General features: G+C 46.4%; 1 protein-coding gene and 1 non-coding gene across 4 annotated transcripts in view; one reads left to right on the top strand and one right to left on the bottom strand.

The window, feature by feature from the left end:
* Positions 1-920: 920 nt before the first annotated feature.
* Positions 921-992, bottom strand: Trnam-cau (transfer RNA methionine (anticodon CAU)). Its single transcript has one exon. It is a non-coding gene; the product is annotated as a tRNA-Met (tRNA).
* A 10,415-nt stretch (positions 993-11,407) lies between these two features.
* Positions 11,408-18,038, top strand: part of Smash (smallish) — a 114,285-nt gene continuing 107,654 nt past the window's right edge. The window contains exon 1 of one of the 3 annotated variants that reach the window (XM_076895234.1): positions 11,408-11,801. The gene's annotated coding sequence lies outside the window, so the exon portion shown is untranslated. The remainder of the gene's footprint in view (positions 11,802-18,038) is intronic. The other 2 variants (XM_076895232.1, XM_076895235.1) reach the window with 2 other exon arrangements.

Here is an 18,038-nt window from a genome sequence, read left to right as displayed (position 1 = left end):
ATCCGTACTTCGAATAAACCAAACCCGGAACGGCAATATAATAATAGGCTGCGAAGTAACAGATTGAAAGTTAATAGCGGCAGGAATTCTTTTTTCTGTTACTGCAATTAGACCGACATAGTTGTTTTAAGTGACGCAGCCGCTTCCGGGACAAACTATCGCCTTTACATGCAATTTTGTTACGTTCGAAGTTAATTTCTATTATTAGAATCCTTCGAAGTCATCTTCGCGCCGCGCATACTTTAAAATATTACTGCGATATATAATTAAGCTCTTACACTTTTAATTATATTCTATGTTATTGACATAAATGGACTGTCTACCTTATTACGAGAAAAAAAGGTGTACATTAAAGGAGGTGATATTTGACGTTCGAAGTTACGATCGCTGAATATTCTTTTACGAACGTGATGTCGTGAATGCCGCTCGGTAGTTTGAGTGTTTTTCTTCCTGAAGGTATCTCGGTCAAAGCCAGTTCCTTTTTAAACCCTGAAGAGATACTCCGCGAAGCGAATATGACACCCACCAAATTTACGTCCGTGAACTCTGGTGAACTCCTGAACTCGTTGTCTCATCTTTTCTTTGCGGACAATGACGAAGGAATGGCATCCATCGTTGTGCATGTCATTGCTCACCGGTTGTGTCTCGAGCTTACGGGACTTTAGGACACACTCTTGTCTCCTTTTGCATTGCAAATTATTCAACCCGCAATGTAAACGCCCTCGCAATTGAATTAAAATCCTGACACAAAGTGGCGAGGCAGCGTTTCCGACCCGATGTGAATTTTGTTGCCCCGACAGATAAAAAGTTCCTTTAACATTGTTGTCCCTGTGCGAGATTGAATGCTAGTCCCGCGATTTATCAGGAATGTGGATGTTTAATGAAAAAAGGAAAAAAATTAGAGATAACTCTCTTTTTTATAGCAGAGCGTGGTTTCGATCCACGGACCTCTGGGTTATGGGCCCAGCACGCTTCCACTGCGCCACTCTGCTCTTGGATGCACTTTTCGAAAAGTATGTATAAGTAGTAATAAGCACTTTAAATATAAAAAAAATAACATCTATAAACTAACAAAATAAATTATAAATAACATAAGAATATTGTTATTTCGTTAATTAATATTTAAATTAAATAATCTTAAGAATAAAAATTTGTATAGATATTTTTATAGAAGTTCGAAATGCATAATTATTAGAAAATTTTTTGTTGTAGATATCAACTTTCACTTGTCTGCAATATTTGATCGCTCGTATTTCTCCATCAAACAATTTAAGCGATTCGCTTCTATCAGAAGAAGCAATTAAGATAGGTCTGGGAAAAAGGCCGGTGTGATTGAAACCAACTATGAAATGCTACCTATGTATTCCCTGAAGCAAGTAATCTAAGCGGTGCAACATAGATCAACCACCTGGGTCGAAGTATAGAGATGCAGCGGATGCAAATAAGTAGCTTGGCCGATCCAGGTGCGCTCCCCTTTTAAGATCAGTAATCTTAAACTAGCCACCTATATAGTAGGTATCGCTCAAGCCACGTGCTTCTGCTCAAGTAGTGGATCTGCCTTATTGGCTAGTCTCCACCGATACGCGAGGACTTCTTATGAAGTTCCAGTTAATTACCGATCTTATACGCTCGGTTTTTGCACACATGCACCAGAGGATTGATGCACCACTAAATATGGCGAAGGTAAACAATTACATTTGCATGGAATCCCTGGCTGATTCTGAATAAACAGAGATCGAGTGACAAAATGCAAAGTCCTTCGACATTCCACTCTTCAATCGCAATCGACAGTTCTTAGGCTGTCGACGCGTAATTAAAAGGAAACCTCTTTTGCCCCGTATAATTCACTGTAACCTCGTACGTTAAGATAACTGTAGGTTCTCGCCAGCAGTGGCAGGCTTTCTATCGGTTGCGATAGGATCACGCTTTAATTTAATGTGGCTAAACCTGTCCAGTTATAGCCTGTTATAAAACCGTCGTCCCCGCGCGTCGCGCCTTGCACGGCCACGTTTCGAATCGTGCGATCCTTTTAAACTATCATAGAGTATTTAACAAGTACATAAAACGTAACAAAGTAAGAAGCGCGTGCGTAGCGGGCCGGTGACTCCCCCGATGCAGTTCCTGGTGACGTCTGACTAAGCGTTCTATTTCGACGCACCCTCGGAGGCCGCGTGAGTAATCCCCGGACCGCATATATCCGCGCAGGTGGAACACGTTCGAGGATTCTGCGAGTTTTGGATAGATGGCCGAAAAGTCATGTTCATGCGTGGCCCACCCTATAATTATCATCGCGATATTATTAACCCCTTTCTGTCATCCCTGTTTTGGCGTTTTCACGCTGCCAACTGGTACACGAGGCGATAAGGAATTGGGCAAATCATTTATGTCACCACTCGTGGCTCTGTTTTGCGTGAATTTTCGGTGTACGCTCGGTAGGTGTGACTAAGTTAATAATATTGTCGTTGGGTCGATCGAGTGGATGGGAATAGGAAACGGTGGACATTGTACCAACTGAGCCATGAATTTAGATGGCACTCTGAAAGGTTGATCACACCATGGGTCTCGCAGGATTTCCAAGCTACGGGTCATTCGGATGCAAAGCAGCTTGCTATTATTTTCTCGATCATGTAGGCGGTGATTTTTAGTGACATATCGTTAATATTAGTCGCGAAGTGGCACGACCGGAGGTGGCAAGTGTCTGCGCCGGAAACGAAGTCCAAGTTTCAATTGGAACAGAGGAAAACGTTAATAAAGCCATTCTGCCCGCAACAGAGTGCCAGGAGTAAATGACAAGACATTAATATTCATGGTTGGGCCCTCTCCGCTGCTATGAACGCATTCGCTTATAGCGTAATTTCTAGTTTACCGCAGCTCCGTGTAAGAAATACTAAAATTACTTTCCATTCGTCTACTCGCTTCTTTTTCTACCCTAACTGAGACATGAAATCGAACTAATATTCGTTACCATGATTTGCGGTTATCCGAGTATCTTTTATTTGCAAGAAGTAAGCGCGTGTTACGCTTTTCTCCTTTCGATTCGTAACGCACCTGGCGCGATCATCGATATTCAATTTCACGGGGGCACCCATCCCGGGCGAAGTTTAATAAACATCTCTTAATAACTATATCTGCGATCTGACGCTCGAGAGCGTTTAATCAAGATCGCGGTGTTAACCAAACAAGCATATCTATGCTCATTCCATTCGAGTCCATCTTCGTAATGCAAGCACAATGCTCGATTACTCAAACGCACACTCCTCGCGACCTTGCTCGCCATTATGCGCGCGTACCAACATTTGTATTACCCACGGGGAAAAAAAAAAAGAAATCGGTCCCTCGGCTGGCCGAGGCCTTATCTCGGCCCGCGTGGCATTAAATCAAAGTGCATACTCTTGTATGGGTGCAACGCGCGGAATACGAGGCTGCTGTTGGGTGTGATTCGACCGTGCACTTAACAAGTCGCCCACGTGGCTCGCATCGATCCTGGCCACGGCTGTCGTCCCTGCGCTCGCACGAGGACGCTCTATACGCGGACGCGCGCGTGTACGCGAAATCGAGTGCATTAGAAGAGCGGTACAACGCGTCACGTCACTCCTTTAATGCAAATTCGAGCCGCGGCCGTAACAGAAAAAGGAATCCACGCGCGATACCAAACGCGGACGTCTGTATGCGTCGATGCGCGTAAATGGTCACCGCGGAAAATTCTGATACGCCCTCCGCTGCTCGCTGGATGGACGAAGGATGGACGGTAACGCTCGCAAAAGGGATTCCCCGTGCGCGCGGACCTTCCGCGACGTAGAAACTTCCACGAAACGAATTAACATTCCGTTTCCACCAGTTTTTCAGTGCAAATGGTTCCTCGACACGATTCTGACTCCCATGGAAAAACCGTACGGTAGGAGCTGAGTTGATTGGGATGGATGGGCGGGCGCTGCATGCATAAAATATAATTACGATGCTATTTACAATCAACCGCTTATTAATCGTTGTACGTATTATCGTACAATTTTGTACGTGTGCAATACGGGTAATCGTCGGTGTATATGGTATTACGGCACCGTAATGGACATGGTTGCATAACGCATTACGATATTGCTTCTTACACTTGAGCGTTACGCGTGTGCATGCGCTCACGTGTTCTGAAACGTATTTGCAATTTACATGTGAGAAACCACGGATTAAATCGATTTCGGCTGGGCCGCTGGAAAAGCTTATTACGCGTAACATGCTATTTCATCGCTGACCCATATATCCGTTTCAATTTGACAAAGGAGAAAGGGGCCAACGCGAGGCCCAAAGGCGCTTATTTTCATACATTCCGCTAATTTCACGAACGCCAGCGAATCGAGCAGCTTACGCAGACACTTTTTCGACCACTGTACTCCGAAAAGTCGCAAAAAGTGGCGGCTCGATTAAAACGGTAGGTGGAACGGTCAACCTGTCAAGCGTGTACGTTTTTCCTTGCTTTTCGTAGAAATTCCTCTGCGAAGGACGCGCAAGAACCGTTTTCACGACAAGAATTCGCGTCGTAGCATCGATTAGCCGAAGTAAAGTGTTAGAATTTCACGAGATTGGAACATTATGAATGATACGAACATTATTTCCATTACGTATCAAGCATTCTTTCGATGACACGGCTCGAGGGAGTTGCTTCGTAAAGTACTCATAACGTTGCGTAATTACATACTCAATCGAAAATTTTCATTTAGAAAAAATATCGCGTGTCGTACACATAGCCGCTTCGTCGCAAGTTTTCCAAACGAAAGTGTTCTTTAACGAGTTGGTAAAACACTGGGCTGACAGAAGCCCGAGGTCGAGAACGTACCAACGAGAAATTAGCAGAGAGTCGATTAACGTGATTGCGCTCGCAAGGTAATCCGACGTTGATTCGTGGAACCGTGACGAATCGTTACATCAGAAGAATCCCACCGAAAATGGGGTAACCGTCGGGTACCCGGTAAGAAACTGCTAATATGCAAATATCGTGACACTTAACGAGATGCAGGAATGTGTCCGCCGGATCGCTTTCATCGACTATGCGACGGGAATCGGGAATAAGCGAAGCGCGGCGTGTTATGAGATCACTTTCGTTGGACTTTCTTCACGGTCGAGACAATTTTTTGCGTACGAACAGCAACCGGGCACGTATACCGTTCTGTCTAAACGCGATATTCCACGACGATAGAAAGTCTGAATCCGAAATTGCCAGCCCGATGAATTACGATGCCGCGTGCGTAAAAGCTCCGCCGAGCGAGGATCAAGGGGACGGATTGCCATTTATCGAGCCACTGCCGCGGTTCGTTAGTCCTTTTTCCGAGATCAGAATGCACGAGGCGAGGCGCGTGGTTCGTTTAGAATGTCAAATGAATTCGGTGTCGGCCGATGCGCAAATATGCGTGCCGCGGCTTTCAGCGAGCGACGTGATTTCAAACGCATCGTGACGTTTTCTTGCTCCCTTCAACGCCCGGCAGCGCGGATTGGGGAACGGGAATTAAATCGTACCATCGAGAATTATAAAGCCACGACCGATCGGTGTTCCGCGTTGTCGCAGCGGCTTTTTACCACGATTGCAAAATTATATCTTTCTTTCAGTATAACGGTTCCACGACCGGACTTGCGTACGTTGCTTCCATTAAGCTTGATGAGCGCCTAGCCGTAAACAGTGACTTAACGCTAACGTAATTGTGCTCGTGTCCTTAATAAACGGAATCCTATTCAGGAAGAGGATGGATATAAGTTCCCAAACTGGTCTTTTTACGATTCCTATTCTGCGGAGTAACGGAGGCGTATGTGCGTAAGATTTTCTTAATCGAATTTTTTAACCCCGCGGTAACCCCAATTATGTCGCGACAAAATCGTAGGGAACGAGCGAGAATTGAGAAAGTAAACGAATTTACTCAGGAGGCCGTGGAGTTCGTTCAAAATTTCTCCTCGTAGCATCCAACAGGGAAAGTATAATATACAAGCGAGCGAACTGACTTTTATGGTTTTCCAGAAAAAAAAGAGTTAAAGCCACGTTGCGTCGATTTTGGCGAATTGCAAGTGGCACGAGACACTTGGAGCACGGGATCAGGTTTAAATTCCCGAAAGTCATACTGCGACGAAACTTATCCCCTCGCGCAGGGGTTCCTGGAAGATCGCACTCGAGAAGCAGGTGATTGCCTTTCGTGACATTGGAAGCAACGAGAGCGTAGAATATTATACACTGGTTATCCGTGATTTTCTCCGTAAAATACTTGTCGCGCATTCTTTATCGGTCTCCCAAACTAAGCAAGGCTGGAGCCGGTTTCACCTGCCGATTTTTGGGAATCTACTGTTGCGCGGGTACAACGATCCAGCGCTCCGTGGAAGATGGCCACTTGATCTTTTTGCCAGGTCAGAACGTTAAGGTCCCATTCTACGTGGCGTGGTTACGTTCCCCTTGCAATTAAAGTAATTAGTGCAGCCGTGCGTAAGAAAGGGTTGAAAAATCCTAGTTGGTACACGACGCTCAACATTCCCGTTTCTTCCTGTCGTTCCAACCCAAGCTATATGCTTCTCCCCCGTGATGCTCGTCCAAAGCAAAGAGAGGAATACGCCGGTCTCCTTTATTTTCAAGTTGCCGTGGAGAAGATTCTGAGGCGTACGTATCGCGTGCCTTGGGGAAGGACGAGCTCGGGAGTGAAACAAAGGGTCCAGATGGTCGGGGGCCCACCATCTTCCTGGTTGTAATTTAAAGCGACAGCCCACAGGCACCGACGCAGCCTCTCCTCAGGGGTAATTTCGACCCTCCTTTACCACAGTCGCATCCGTGTACCTGTATCTTAGAACAAGAACAATCGACACGAAAAAACTCCGATTCAAAAAGGTAACCAATCAAATATTTAAACTCCTGAAACCATAAATCGAAGCTCGCTACGTTTTTTCAGCGACTGATATTCAGAAGATACTTTTTCCTGACGTTGATTATTTTGGTTCAACGAAACAGGTATATATACCCGACAGATGTATACTCGACACGGCTTTTTCACCCTTGCCTTCTTCCCTCGAAATGTCTCTAAACGTGCATATGTGTACACGCGTCTCCCGATATTTTTGACATCCCTGACTGTTCGCAGAGATGCACGCGAGGTAATCCTAACACCGGATAAAACGCTGCCGGTATATTTTCATTTGCATCCCACGTTACGAAAGAAGTTACGAGCGTTTCACCTTTAACGGATGTTCTTGGAAACGCGACGCTCGTATCCCCGCGAAGGGTTGGAAAACCCTTTGATGTCGTACGAACTTTTTCCAACGTCAGCGTCGGAAGTGTAAACGTTTACCCCCCCCACGCTTCGAGGCTGTGCTTAATATTTAGAATGCAAATGGAGCGGTTCCCTTTGAGCAAAAGAACGAAACGAGATACATTATAATGAAAATACATTATGCACGTCGGAAAGTACCGCTCGTAAATCCCATGAACGAAGGCTCGCATTGTAAATCGGCACGATTATACTTTTCTTCGTCTCCGCGGTGGGCGCCAGCGAGATTTTGCCTCCACTCGCCGAGGTAAATTCATGCAGAATGAATCTGTAATCTTTGAGAATAACGTCCGAACCGTTTACGAGCGCGTCGAAAATTTTGCACGAATCAGAATAACGGAGAGATCTGATGATGCCGGATCGTATCGATTTCGTGATTTCGCGAGGCTTTCGAATACAAAATAACGCCGGACGCATGCGGCCGAGTGGAGCTCGAAGGAACCGCGCGAAGGTGGATTATCCGTCCTCTCCTGCCGGGATAATGATCTGTAGCGGCGTGGTAGGATCTGCTGAATATATATTAATGCTCGTCCTTTTTTCGACCGTGTAGATAATGGTGGGTTTCGCAGGGCCGCGTTGGGAGGGCGAAAAGGCCGCGACGGCGGAGAGGAAACGAGGGAGGCGGAAAAAAGGGTGGGAAGGAAAAAGAAAAGTTCCATCGGCCGGAACACGGGAGCTCTTAGCGGGGCCTAAACGTTCGCCAACGGAAAAAATGTTTAATTGCTTCGTGGCGAGAGAAATTACAGGCGGTAAGCCGACGGGTGCAACAACGTTCCCCTTTCGGCTGTTATCTGGAATACCGGCGACTCGGAGGGCCACCTTTATCGTCTCGTGTGTTTACCAGGCCACGGAATATCCCACCTGTTAGACAAACGACCAGATAACCTGCTCCCGTGCGCCCACCGTGCGTTCTTCTCGTCTGGTTTACATTGCCCAGGTAGATCCGTGACGATATCGACATTCCCTGCGCAGGCATTAAAGTCTCTTTCCGTGATTTCGGGCGAAGCCTTGGTTGTTCGCGAGCCACTCGACGGATTGCAACGATACCTCGTACGAGCAACCATTTCTCTTTTCAACTACGAATCAAATGTTTCACGAGGCGACGAGCAAAGTATGTTAAGCGTTAAATGTGAAGCTTGATAAAGTAAAAACGTACGATATATGCCGCGTTCGCATCATATCAGAGGCGCATCGAGCGCGACAAACATGACGTAAAGGAATCTCGTTATCAAGAAACAGCGATCAATAAACACATAGTAATGCCGAGAGATTAACGCCGCGTCGTCGTTTCAATGCCTTTTTTTTCCCGGCACGTTTAAATGCTCATCATAAACAGACCGCGCTTCCGTTCCGCGACGAATAAGAGAGGCTGCAGCTCTTAATAGGGTAATAACGCGACTCGACAGAGATGTAGAGACGCTGCCACGATGAATACGATAGGTTGCGATGAGTTTTTCAGGAGTCGTTTAATCGCCACGATCGTCGTAATGGACTAATAGAACGTCAAAGAGATTCCTGGCCAGCGTAGACTGTGTCCGAAGCATCTGTTACCGGTTCTTGCGTGTAACACGCTGTAAAAGATACTAGCTAATTATACGACGATGCACGGTGGTTATCGACCATTTCGTTTGCATACTCCGCGTGCCCTTTGGTATTGCGATAAATTTTCAGTGGCCCCGTGCATGATACGGGCTAAACGATTCGGACCCCGAGGAACGTTATTCGCATTCGGTATCGTGTTCGATGCGAATTCAATTTTATTCGAATCGGGTTTTAAGTTAACCGTACCAAGTAAGTGCAGATGCTGCGTGATCGGCACCCATTATGGTTAATTAGCTCCTGATATTTCCAGTGTACCAAAGAATTTTTACGGGAAAACGCGTAGTTTAACATATAATTAGTGGCCAAAGGAGAAGAAGACATTAATAGAATCGCAATCGTCGTAAGTTATAGCTTCTGTCGTAATCGACGGGCAATGAGTATCTTTTTTCGTAGCCACTTTCGTAACGTAACTAATTTTCAATTAGTTAAGGTTGGGAATAAGCGAGAGGATATAATTGACGAAAAGACGTGATAATGACGTCTCGAAGGGAGTCGATAAAAAAAGGTGGTATTAACTCTCGCGGTTCGGCACAGATGTTGGTTTATATTTTCTTGTCTAAATGCGGCATCGAGCGAACGCGTAGTCATTAAAGACAACGGTGATACAACACAGCCCGGCTTCCACTGCAGTAAAAATATTTAGGTTTTATTTCGTTCGCGTCCTTCTGTTCGCCTGATTTATCCAGACGCCTTGCGACGGCGTTTCCCTTCACTTCGTGGAATTACCTTTCATGCTTCTCGCTCGATATTGTTCAATAATTCTTGCGCCGTCGTTTAATCGCGGCCCAACGACGAATCGAACGTCGGACGCCGCAGAACCGTGAACTTTAATCAACGATGCAACAATGTTTCACAAAAATACACCATATCGAGGAACGGATTAGCCGTCGACGTTCAAAGGCCATCAGTTAATAGAGAAGTTTGCAACATTGACGTTAGAAGTTAAAATTCCATCGATCAAATCCCATTTCGTGGCTGATCGCACGCGCAATTTCAACATTTTCGCCGGGAACCTTTCTGGTTCATGACTAGAATGCACGCGCATAGCCTCGTGTCGCCATCATCAACATTTCACCGACAAACCTGGAGGACAACGATGGCATTACGTACTTTCTATTTCCCATCGACTTTCGATGGGCAAGTCGTCTACCGGCACGAACGTCTGCAACGTGTCAGGATGTTCCTCGGCCGTGCCCGTTCCTCATTTCCCTTTCCCGTGCGGCAGGAACGCCCTAAATCGGTCCGCGGAATCGGTAATAAATCCAGCGTTGATCGTTCAATCTCGGACGCGTCTTGAACTTGGCTGTTTCTCAGGTCCTAGACAGCATTTAATCTGGAAGCAACGCGCCGCCCGTCTACACTATTATTAGAGAAACAGAGAGGCATCGCTTTATTTTGCTACCGGTTTCTTCCGACGCAATTTCGCAGCCTTCGAACCGAGGCACGTTCGTGCGTCGAAACGCGAACGAGCTGCCTCTCACGAGGTTTTCATTGCTTTTAAATTTCATTTCATGGGAGCACCGAAAATTGGAGCGCACGTGGAACGTGTGAAATTTAAGATATTCTTCTTTCTTAATTATTCTTTCATCATTCTAATTACATAACGCGGAATGCCTAGAAAACTCGACTGTGATGTCTGCGCGCTCATGTATTACCGCCCTTGAGACATTTAAATTTCAAATACAAGCTCATTAAAAATTAATAAACGCGCAATAAATGCTTAACGCAGAGCTTACATCATGTCTGACCGAGTTAATTGAAAAAATTTTAATTAAAAAAATGCCAGCAGGCAACATCGTATTAGTCTGCATATTATATAGGAGCAGGGTTAAAGAGCGAAGTTCTAGGCCGATGACCCTTCCGCGTTATCGCTCACGCAAGAATCATTTTCTATTCAATTTATCATAGATTCCTCCTATTATCGGAAAAAAATCCAGTTTTACAAGGCTCCAGGAAAATATTTGCGTTTCAAGAGCAATCTCGGTTGTATTCGTTCGAGCGGCGCGTTTTAAATAACCAGAGAATTCTGATCGCTTGCGTAATGTGAGCGTCAGGATGATGCATTTTACGTTATCACTGGACCGATCCCAAAAGAGAGGCTCTTTAAACGGAGATCCTGGTCCCGACTGATACTTGCTCATACGCTAAATAATTTAAAAAAACGATCAGAATCGTGCTCCAAAAGGCAATTTTCCGGAATCGGAGAGGTTCCTTTTTAGTAATACATCGATTAACTCGAAAGTTGCAAACGGGGGAAGTAAAAGAAAAAAAAGGAATGTCGATCTCCTTCACCCATAACCTCCCCTTTTTCGGACCATAACCTCCCCTCAATTCCAGCAGGAAAACAGAAACGCTGGTACACGGCCTCGACCCGAGCAAAAGTTCGTCGAGGTTGCCAAGCCTGAGGCCAGCCTCGTATGGTTCTCTCGTCAGGACTCGAGAAAGGTCGAAGCTAGCCGGAGGTAGTCGACTGGCGTCGAACCCTCGCGTCGAGAGCCGAGCGCAGAGGCTGAGGAACGAGCGAGCAGCAATCGAACAGCATCGTCAGTCCCTCACGGTGAGCCGGTTCAGTCGGTCTTCTTCGCTCGTCTCCGTTGTTCGCAACGCTCGTCCCCGTAGGTGGCTGCTGTACAAACTCCTCTTTCTCTCCTGCCTTCTGTCGTTCGTACTCGCGTCGAACAAGAGCCCACGGTAGTGTCGCACCCCGGTTTTTCATCCCCCGCGAAGGAACCCGCTCGCGCGTATCCCCGTGCCACGGGTATTCGCCGACGAACAATTAAGTGTAAGCGTACGAGTTTTGTTGGTGGACGGTGGACAAGCTTCTCCTCGAGCAACGGGGCTGTTCTCTTTGTGGATTTCTACCCCCGGCATCCCTGTGGATTACTCGACGCCCCGCAACGGGATCTTCTCTACAAGGTAGGACCGTTTTCACGTTCTCGTACTTCTCGTCGAACGATCCTGTCCAATTTAAAGAGACGTTCGCGTTTTCCTCTCCATTTTCCAATTGCGTGTCGCAAGCGAGCAAAGTCACGTTACCGAGAGGCCGGTCAGCGTGTTGATGAAACGTCCGCGGCCGAGAATGAGACACAGTAGGCCGACCTTGAATTAAAACGTGTCTTCGGCGCTTCTCGCCTCACCGTCGCTCCGAAACGTGCGCGCGTAATCGAGGTTACGTACGCAGGATCGTTTCTAAATCGGCGCAATTAGAATCGACGCGGCCGACCGAATCGGGTCTCGTAGAATCGTGGAAGACGGAGGTTCTCTAATTAAACGTAGATTACGGTTGAATTGAGCTGGAATTGCGCGTTGGTTCGAATCCGCGATGTGCTCGAGGTAATTCGACTCGATAATCGAGCCTGACATTACGCGAATCCTGTCGTATACTCAACACGCGCGTGTCCCTGGAACGTTTCGAGTCGATTGAGGAAAATTCGTCGATACGCGAAATTCCGTCGATCAACAGAGACACCGCTCGTACTATTTCGGGGGCACGATCGCCGTTTACACGTCCACGGAACACTCGTGCAGAACGTTTACAGGCGTGCATTTAGAAACGACTAGAATTCTCCCACTATAAAACGGAACGTTCCGTGGCGCGTCGCAAATGGATTAGTGATTTAAAGGGGCCCCGGTGAAAATGAGCACGTTTTTGCGCGACGCCGGAAATAGAGGGTATATTTATCGATCGGTCAGCATGCGGAGCATTCGAACGAAGTGGCTACGCGCCGATGGCCGATTACACCCTGTGAACTATAACTGATGGCCGTTTAAATCGCGGCCGCGAGACGTACCCGCGTACGTCGCGCGTTGTAAATAGTCGTTCCGTTAAGCCAGCCGCCCTTTGTGAGACCCGCCCGGAATCGCACGAAATTTTCCCGTCGAAGTGAGTGCTGACACTTAAACGACGACTTCCTTCAGGTACGAAATTACGCGAATCGTTAGAACGGAGGCCTCCGCGGCTGAATCTAAATAGCGGTGGGCTCCATCTCTCCGCCTCTGCGTCCCGTTCCTCCTGCGCCTCGCGGCGCTGGTTACATTTAAGTTCTTGGACACTTTTCAACGGCGGTATTGTTTATATTTTCTTACGGCTGCCGGCGTAATTCAGCCGGACAGATGCGCGCGTTCTGTTTGCACTTCGGCGGCCCGGTGAATTTATTCCGTTATTTCGAGGAAGAAAATGAGGAAGATGTTTTCGCTAGACGGACAGTAGTTTATTGGCGTCGGTTGCGTCCATTTTCATTCGTGTCACCTTGTATTTCACCGTCGCGTTGCCCGCTATAAATTGCCCGCCTTATTACTTTCCGCGCGGCCTACGCAGCTGTTTGAATTGGCATACGGAAGGGTATTACGGTAACATTGTTCTAATGTTTACGCCGATTCGTTCACCTCTGCGTATATCGCCGTCTGGACAGGGTTCACCTATGTAATCCGTTGTTTACCGTGCACACACGACTTGCTCGTTCTCTACGATGGCGATGGGAAAAAAATTGTCGAACATCCGTCCCCACTCGAAATAGCAACACCCGTGATTCTGGTTATGAGTCATTTATAAGCAGCGACACGATTCTATGCGTTTACAGAGACAAATCCATTCTAATTTTGGTACGCAGCTGCTACTATTAGTTCCCCCTGATACGATTAATATTTATTTCGAATAAATAAATGCGATTGCTCGTCTGCGCAGGGACGTCTTCGATGTATGTATAAATAGGAACTCCTTTTAGTATCGATAGAATTATTTAATTAATAGCGATAACGATTCTATATTTTCTATCGACCATTTATTCGCTTTATTGTTACCACGAGATTCGAACTCTTACGGTTTTTAATAGCAAGAGACATGGTACATTTTATCACGTTCAAATTGACACGGTTGCAAACACGTTGATAAGTTATCGAAACGCGTTCTAGAGTCAGGAGTGCAATGCCCTCGCCGGTATTTAAATTCATCTGTTTGTCGGCCAGGGTAAACCAAAGCGGACAACAGTTACTTGTTTGACCGAGTCTTGTGTATCCACTTGTTAGGTATGGGCATGAGCGTCGCGTGGTAAACACCATTTAAATTGTCGCGCAAACCTGGACTTTCCACGGGAGACGGCCGTCTAAAACTAGTGGCTCGTTGAAACTTTCGGGCTCCCCGCGAATGATTCAGAAGATGTCTCGTAGGGCCACCCCACGCAGTCACCCTCTGACTAATCAGCAAACAAAACGCGAGAAACATCCCCGTAGCTACCTCCAATTAAAGCTTTTAGCTTGTACCAACAGAAGGCTAAGAATATGAAGCTCAAACAGAGATTTCTTCTTCGGTCTGAGAATTTTACGACGTGCTACACTTCTTTCGATATTACACCCGTATTTTTGCACGTTCTAACTTTCTACAAATGCATAAATATCCGCAGCCTAATTATTAGAGACTGTTCATTTTCTATGGTACGATGCGCGTTAATGTATCTTTCCAGATGGACGAATCGTTCCGAGAGTGGAAATGTTTGAAACAAAATCTGCTCGATATCGATTTTTGCGATTATATTTCAGGATACCAACTTCGCGACTGGTTTCGAATTTTCTAGTTTAAAAAATGGATCGTGACCAGCACGTGGAAACATAATTATTTAACAGACCGACTCGGTCGAGGTACCGTTCTGGGCGACTAATTTTGAACGCAGTACCGGCATTTTTTAATCGTCATTCCGTACAATTCATTGGCAGTCTTGCAACCGGATTGCGGTTTCCAGGGGAAACGTTGTCTCTCATTAAACTTTAATTCAACGAAACGTTTCTGTAATCTGCTCGCCTAGAACGGAGTCGTGAATATTCCTCGTCTAGTTGTACCGTTTTCCGTCGAGGGCGATGGGTTCGAACGAATGTTACGTAAAAACTATGGAAAATTTATTTTTCCACATTCCCGTGCAAAATAACCTTTCTCCTGCTACTCGATTTAAGACGAACCAGTTTCTGCATACTTGGAACTAATTCGCGCACGCAGATGCTTCATTGATTCTAATCGAGTAATAGAACGTACCAATTTCTTATCCTTACTTTACGTTACGTCAATTATTAATCCTCTTATTTCTCCGTTCTAAACAAGTTCCCTCGTGCACTAAACGAATACGTAAAAACAGTTCTACTTAGTTACGATGCGTTGGCAAGAAAGTTAATCATTCATCCGTGGATATCAATAACAGTTGCAAAACAGGAACGCGTGTAAGAACGTTGCGGAACTTCCTTATCAATTAACTCTACCAGCACTTGGAACAGTGCGTTAAAATATCACGGTCTACTTTGCAAGCGGTGCCACTGCAACGAACTTCCTGCTGCTACGTAGGCGCGACCAGCCACCCTTTCTCGTTCTCGCAACAAACCCTCGTTGCTCCTCCACGCTGCGAACCATCGAACGCTCGATGCACCAGGCGCAGGATAATAAAAAGAACCCTCGTCGATGCACCGGGTCGCCGAACAAACGCTGGCTTCCCCCGAAATTCAGCGACTTCCGAATAATTTAAAAAGTTGCTGAGCCTCGTCTCATAAATTCGTGGGTCCCCTCCGTGTCCTCGAAGAGGGTACCAACGTTCGCGGAGCTGTACAATAGGCACTACAGAAGGTACGCGCTGACGTGCAGACTTTTCTAGAAGCTCCTGCGATGCGCTTTAAACGACGCGCTCCTGTCGAAAGTTCTCCGAATAATTTATGCACTTTCGGAGTGGCGAGCGAAAAAGTTTTCGGGGTAGCTAATAAAAAAGACGGTCGCGGGGGTTCATGAAACGCGACGGAGATCGGTGTACCGTTGTCGTCGATCGACGCGTGTTTGTTTGGAGCTCGGTGGAAACCGGTCGTCGCGGCGTGGCGCGTCCAACGATGGGAAGGTGAAGCCTGATGCGTGTGCGTGAATGCGTGCGTGCGTGCGTGCGTACGAGCGTGGCAGAGAACTCGAAGAGCCTTGCCGCGGGAGATGAAACGAAGGGAGAGACGCGTACCAGCGACGTTTCGAGTGCCGTTACAACGTCCGAGAGAACTCTCGATAAACCTGAACCCGCCACGCTGCATCTCCATCGCGCCGTGGCATTAGGGTGAGGACCGTGGATAGATGGAAAACAGGATTCTCCGTGACGCGGGAAAGTATCGCCGGTAGTCGCGACGGAAGCCGCTGCTCGGTTTCTTCCTTTTAGGGGACGGAGGCGTTAACCCCTTTACGACCCATCAGACGCGAGGGTTTCTAAATCTAAATTGCCGTTTTAGCGGTAAACAAACGTAACGCCATTCCATTTCTATTTCTCACATTTTTCTCCTCGAGGTCCTTCGCTCGCTCTCGCTTTGGGCATGAAAGGGTTAATCACGTCGAGATCGTTCCTCGAGCTACGCGCGTTTCGTGACCAATCGTCGGGTTTTCCACGGTTTCCATCGGGTTTAGGGTTGTTTGGAGTGGTTAGAATGCCTGGTGCAAGCACTTCACATGGACTCGTGAGAGGATCCTAACGTGGCTTGATTAGCGAGTGTGTATGGTATGGTAGAAGCCGTAAAGTAAACATAGTTATGCTTCCTGGTAGAGTGTCGAGTGGAATTTTCGCTGGATGCTGGGATATCCAAGTCTTTCGTGGGATCTTCAAAGCTACGTCGAAGCTACATCGCTGAAACTATCGGTCTAATTTTAGCGAACTCTGTTATTAATTCGTGGAATTTAATATAATGAATTTGTTACGATAGTCATTGTGCGTGATTGATACGAGAGCGATGTTGGTTCGTATAGTCACGTACGATTAAATATCGTTAGTTTAAGGGACGTGACTTGGCATGGCAAACATACACGGGTAAAATTTCTTCTGAGAATGTTTTTAGTGACAAGGGCAAATTCGAAACGAAACAACGGGTTGAGAAATGCAAATGCGATTTGATACGAAATAAAAGTGCGATCTAGTGCGAACAGCGCAAACGAAAAATGAAGAATTCCCGGTATAATTATGACACATTGACGTTTCCTTTCCACTTAATGGCTAACAGTAATTCAGATACCGCGTATCGTACTCCTTCCCTAAATCTTTACGTGCCTCGTTCATTCATAGTATCAACCTCAATCCATGCAATTTAACGGTTCTTAATCAACCTTGCTCTATCGCTCTTTGCACAACACTTCCCAGATTATCTCATAATTCCTGCAATCGAAGTTGTATAATATTGAGCTATTCCGTTACATAGCTAGTGAGTCGTCATTACGAAACACCTTTGCACAAGAACTGGACTCTGCTCCGACTCTAATCTTTACAAAGGGGCACTCTCGAAACGGTTGTACCCCTGGACCCTTTCCAAGTGTGATAGATCGAGCCGCTTCGTTCCATAGAAAACTTATCGATCCACGCAGGCGACTTTGAGGCCGTGGCGATTGCGAAAAATCGTCGATCGTGTCCTGTTTTCTCTCACGGTTACCAATGGGTTGCATCCCGCGGACTTATCGGGATCGCCCAGTGAAAGTGACGACGTTTGATACAAATTTAGAAAGCCGATCGTGCCGTTCGACGGTATGCTCTGAATGCGACGCGTGTGTTCTTGAACTGTCTTCGATTTGCAATTCGTTCGTACAAAGAATACTCGGGTACGGTTAATTAAACCGAATCTGATTATTATCGATCGTGACTTCGGGCTTCTGGATGTCAGCCGTCACTTTCTAGTAGAGCGAATCGAACGACGCGAAAGAGAGTCAGTGTTTGGAGGTAAAATTAATGGAATATTGACTTTAGTTGAAGTTTTGCGTCCTCCAGAGTAAGAGAAAACAACGCGAGCCATTTAAACATGTGTCTTGTATGACAAGCGCAATAATGGGTGTCCGTAAAGGGAAGACTGAAAAATTCAAGAAGCACTCGTACTCCCGTCGTAGCTTAAATAATCATTACTTGGAAGTAACGGTACATTACGAAATTACAAGAGCGAAAAGTACTGTGTTTCATCAATCTTTGTAAATTTCCGCGGGGCCTCGCCGTATGCTTTCACTTGGAATCCGATCCCCATAGTTGCGCCCGATAATACACCCTTAAATCCTCTTCCTCGCTGACAATGTTAATTTCACAACAATGGCCGCAGCGTCGGGTATTCCGGTTTCTCGTGGTGAACAAACGGACAGAGAAATCGATTGCCTTTTGCAACCAGTCATTACGCGCTAGTAGG

Source organism: Xylocopa sonorina, chromosome 5, assembly GCF_050948175.1.
Source record: "Xylocopa sonorina isolate GNS202 chromosome 5, iyXylSono1_principal, whole genome shotgun sequence".
Taxonomy (NCBI): Eukaryota; Metazoa; Arthropoda; class Insecta; order Hymenoptera; family Apidae; genus Xylocopa; species Xylocopa sonorina.
The sequence above is the reverse complement of the archived record's forward strand: the minus strand, read 5'-3'. Positions and strand labels throughout refer to the sequence as shown.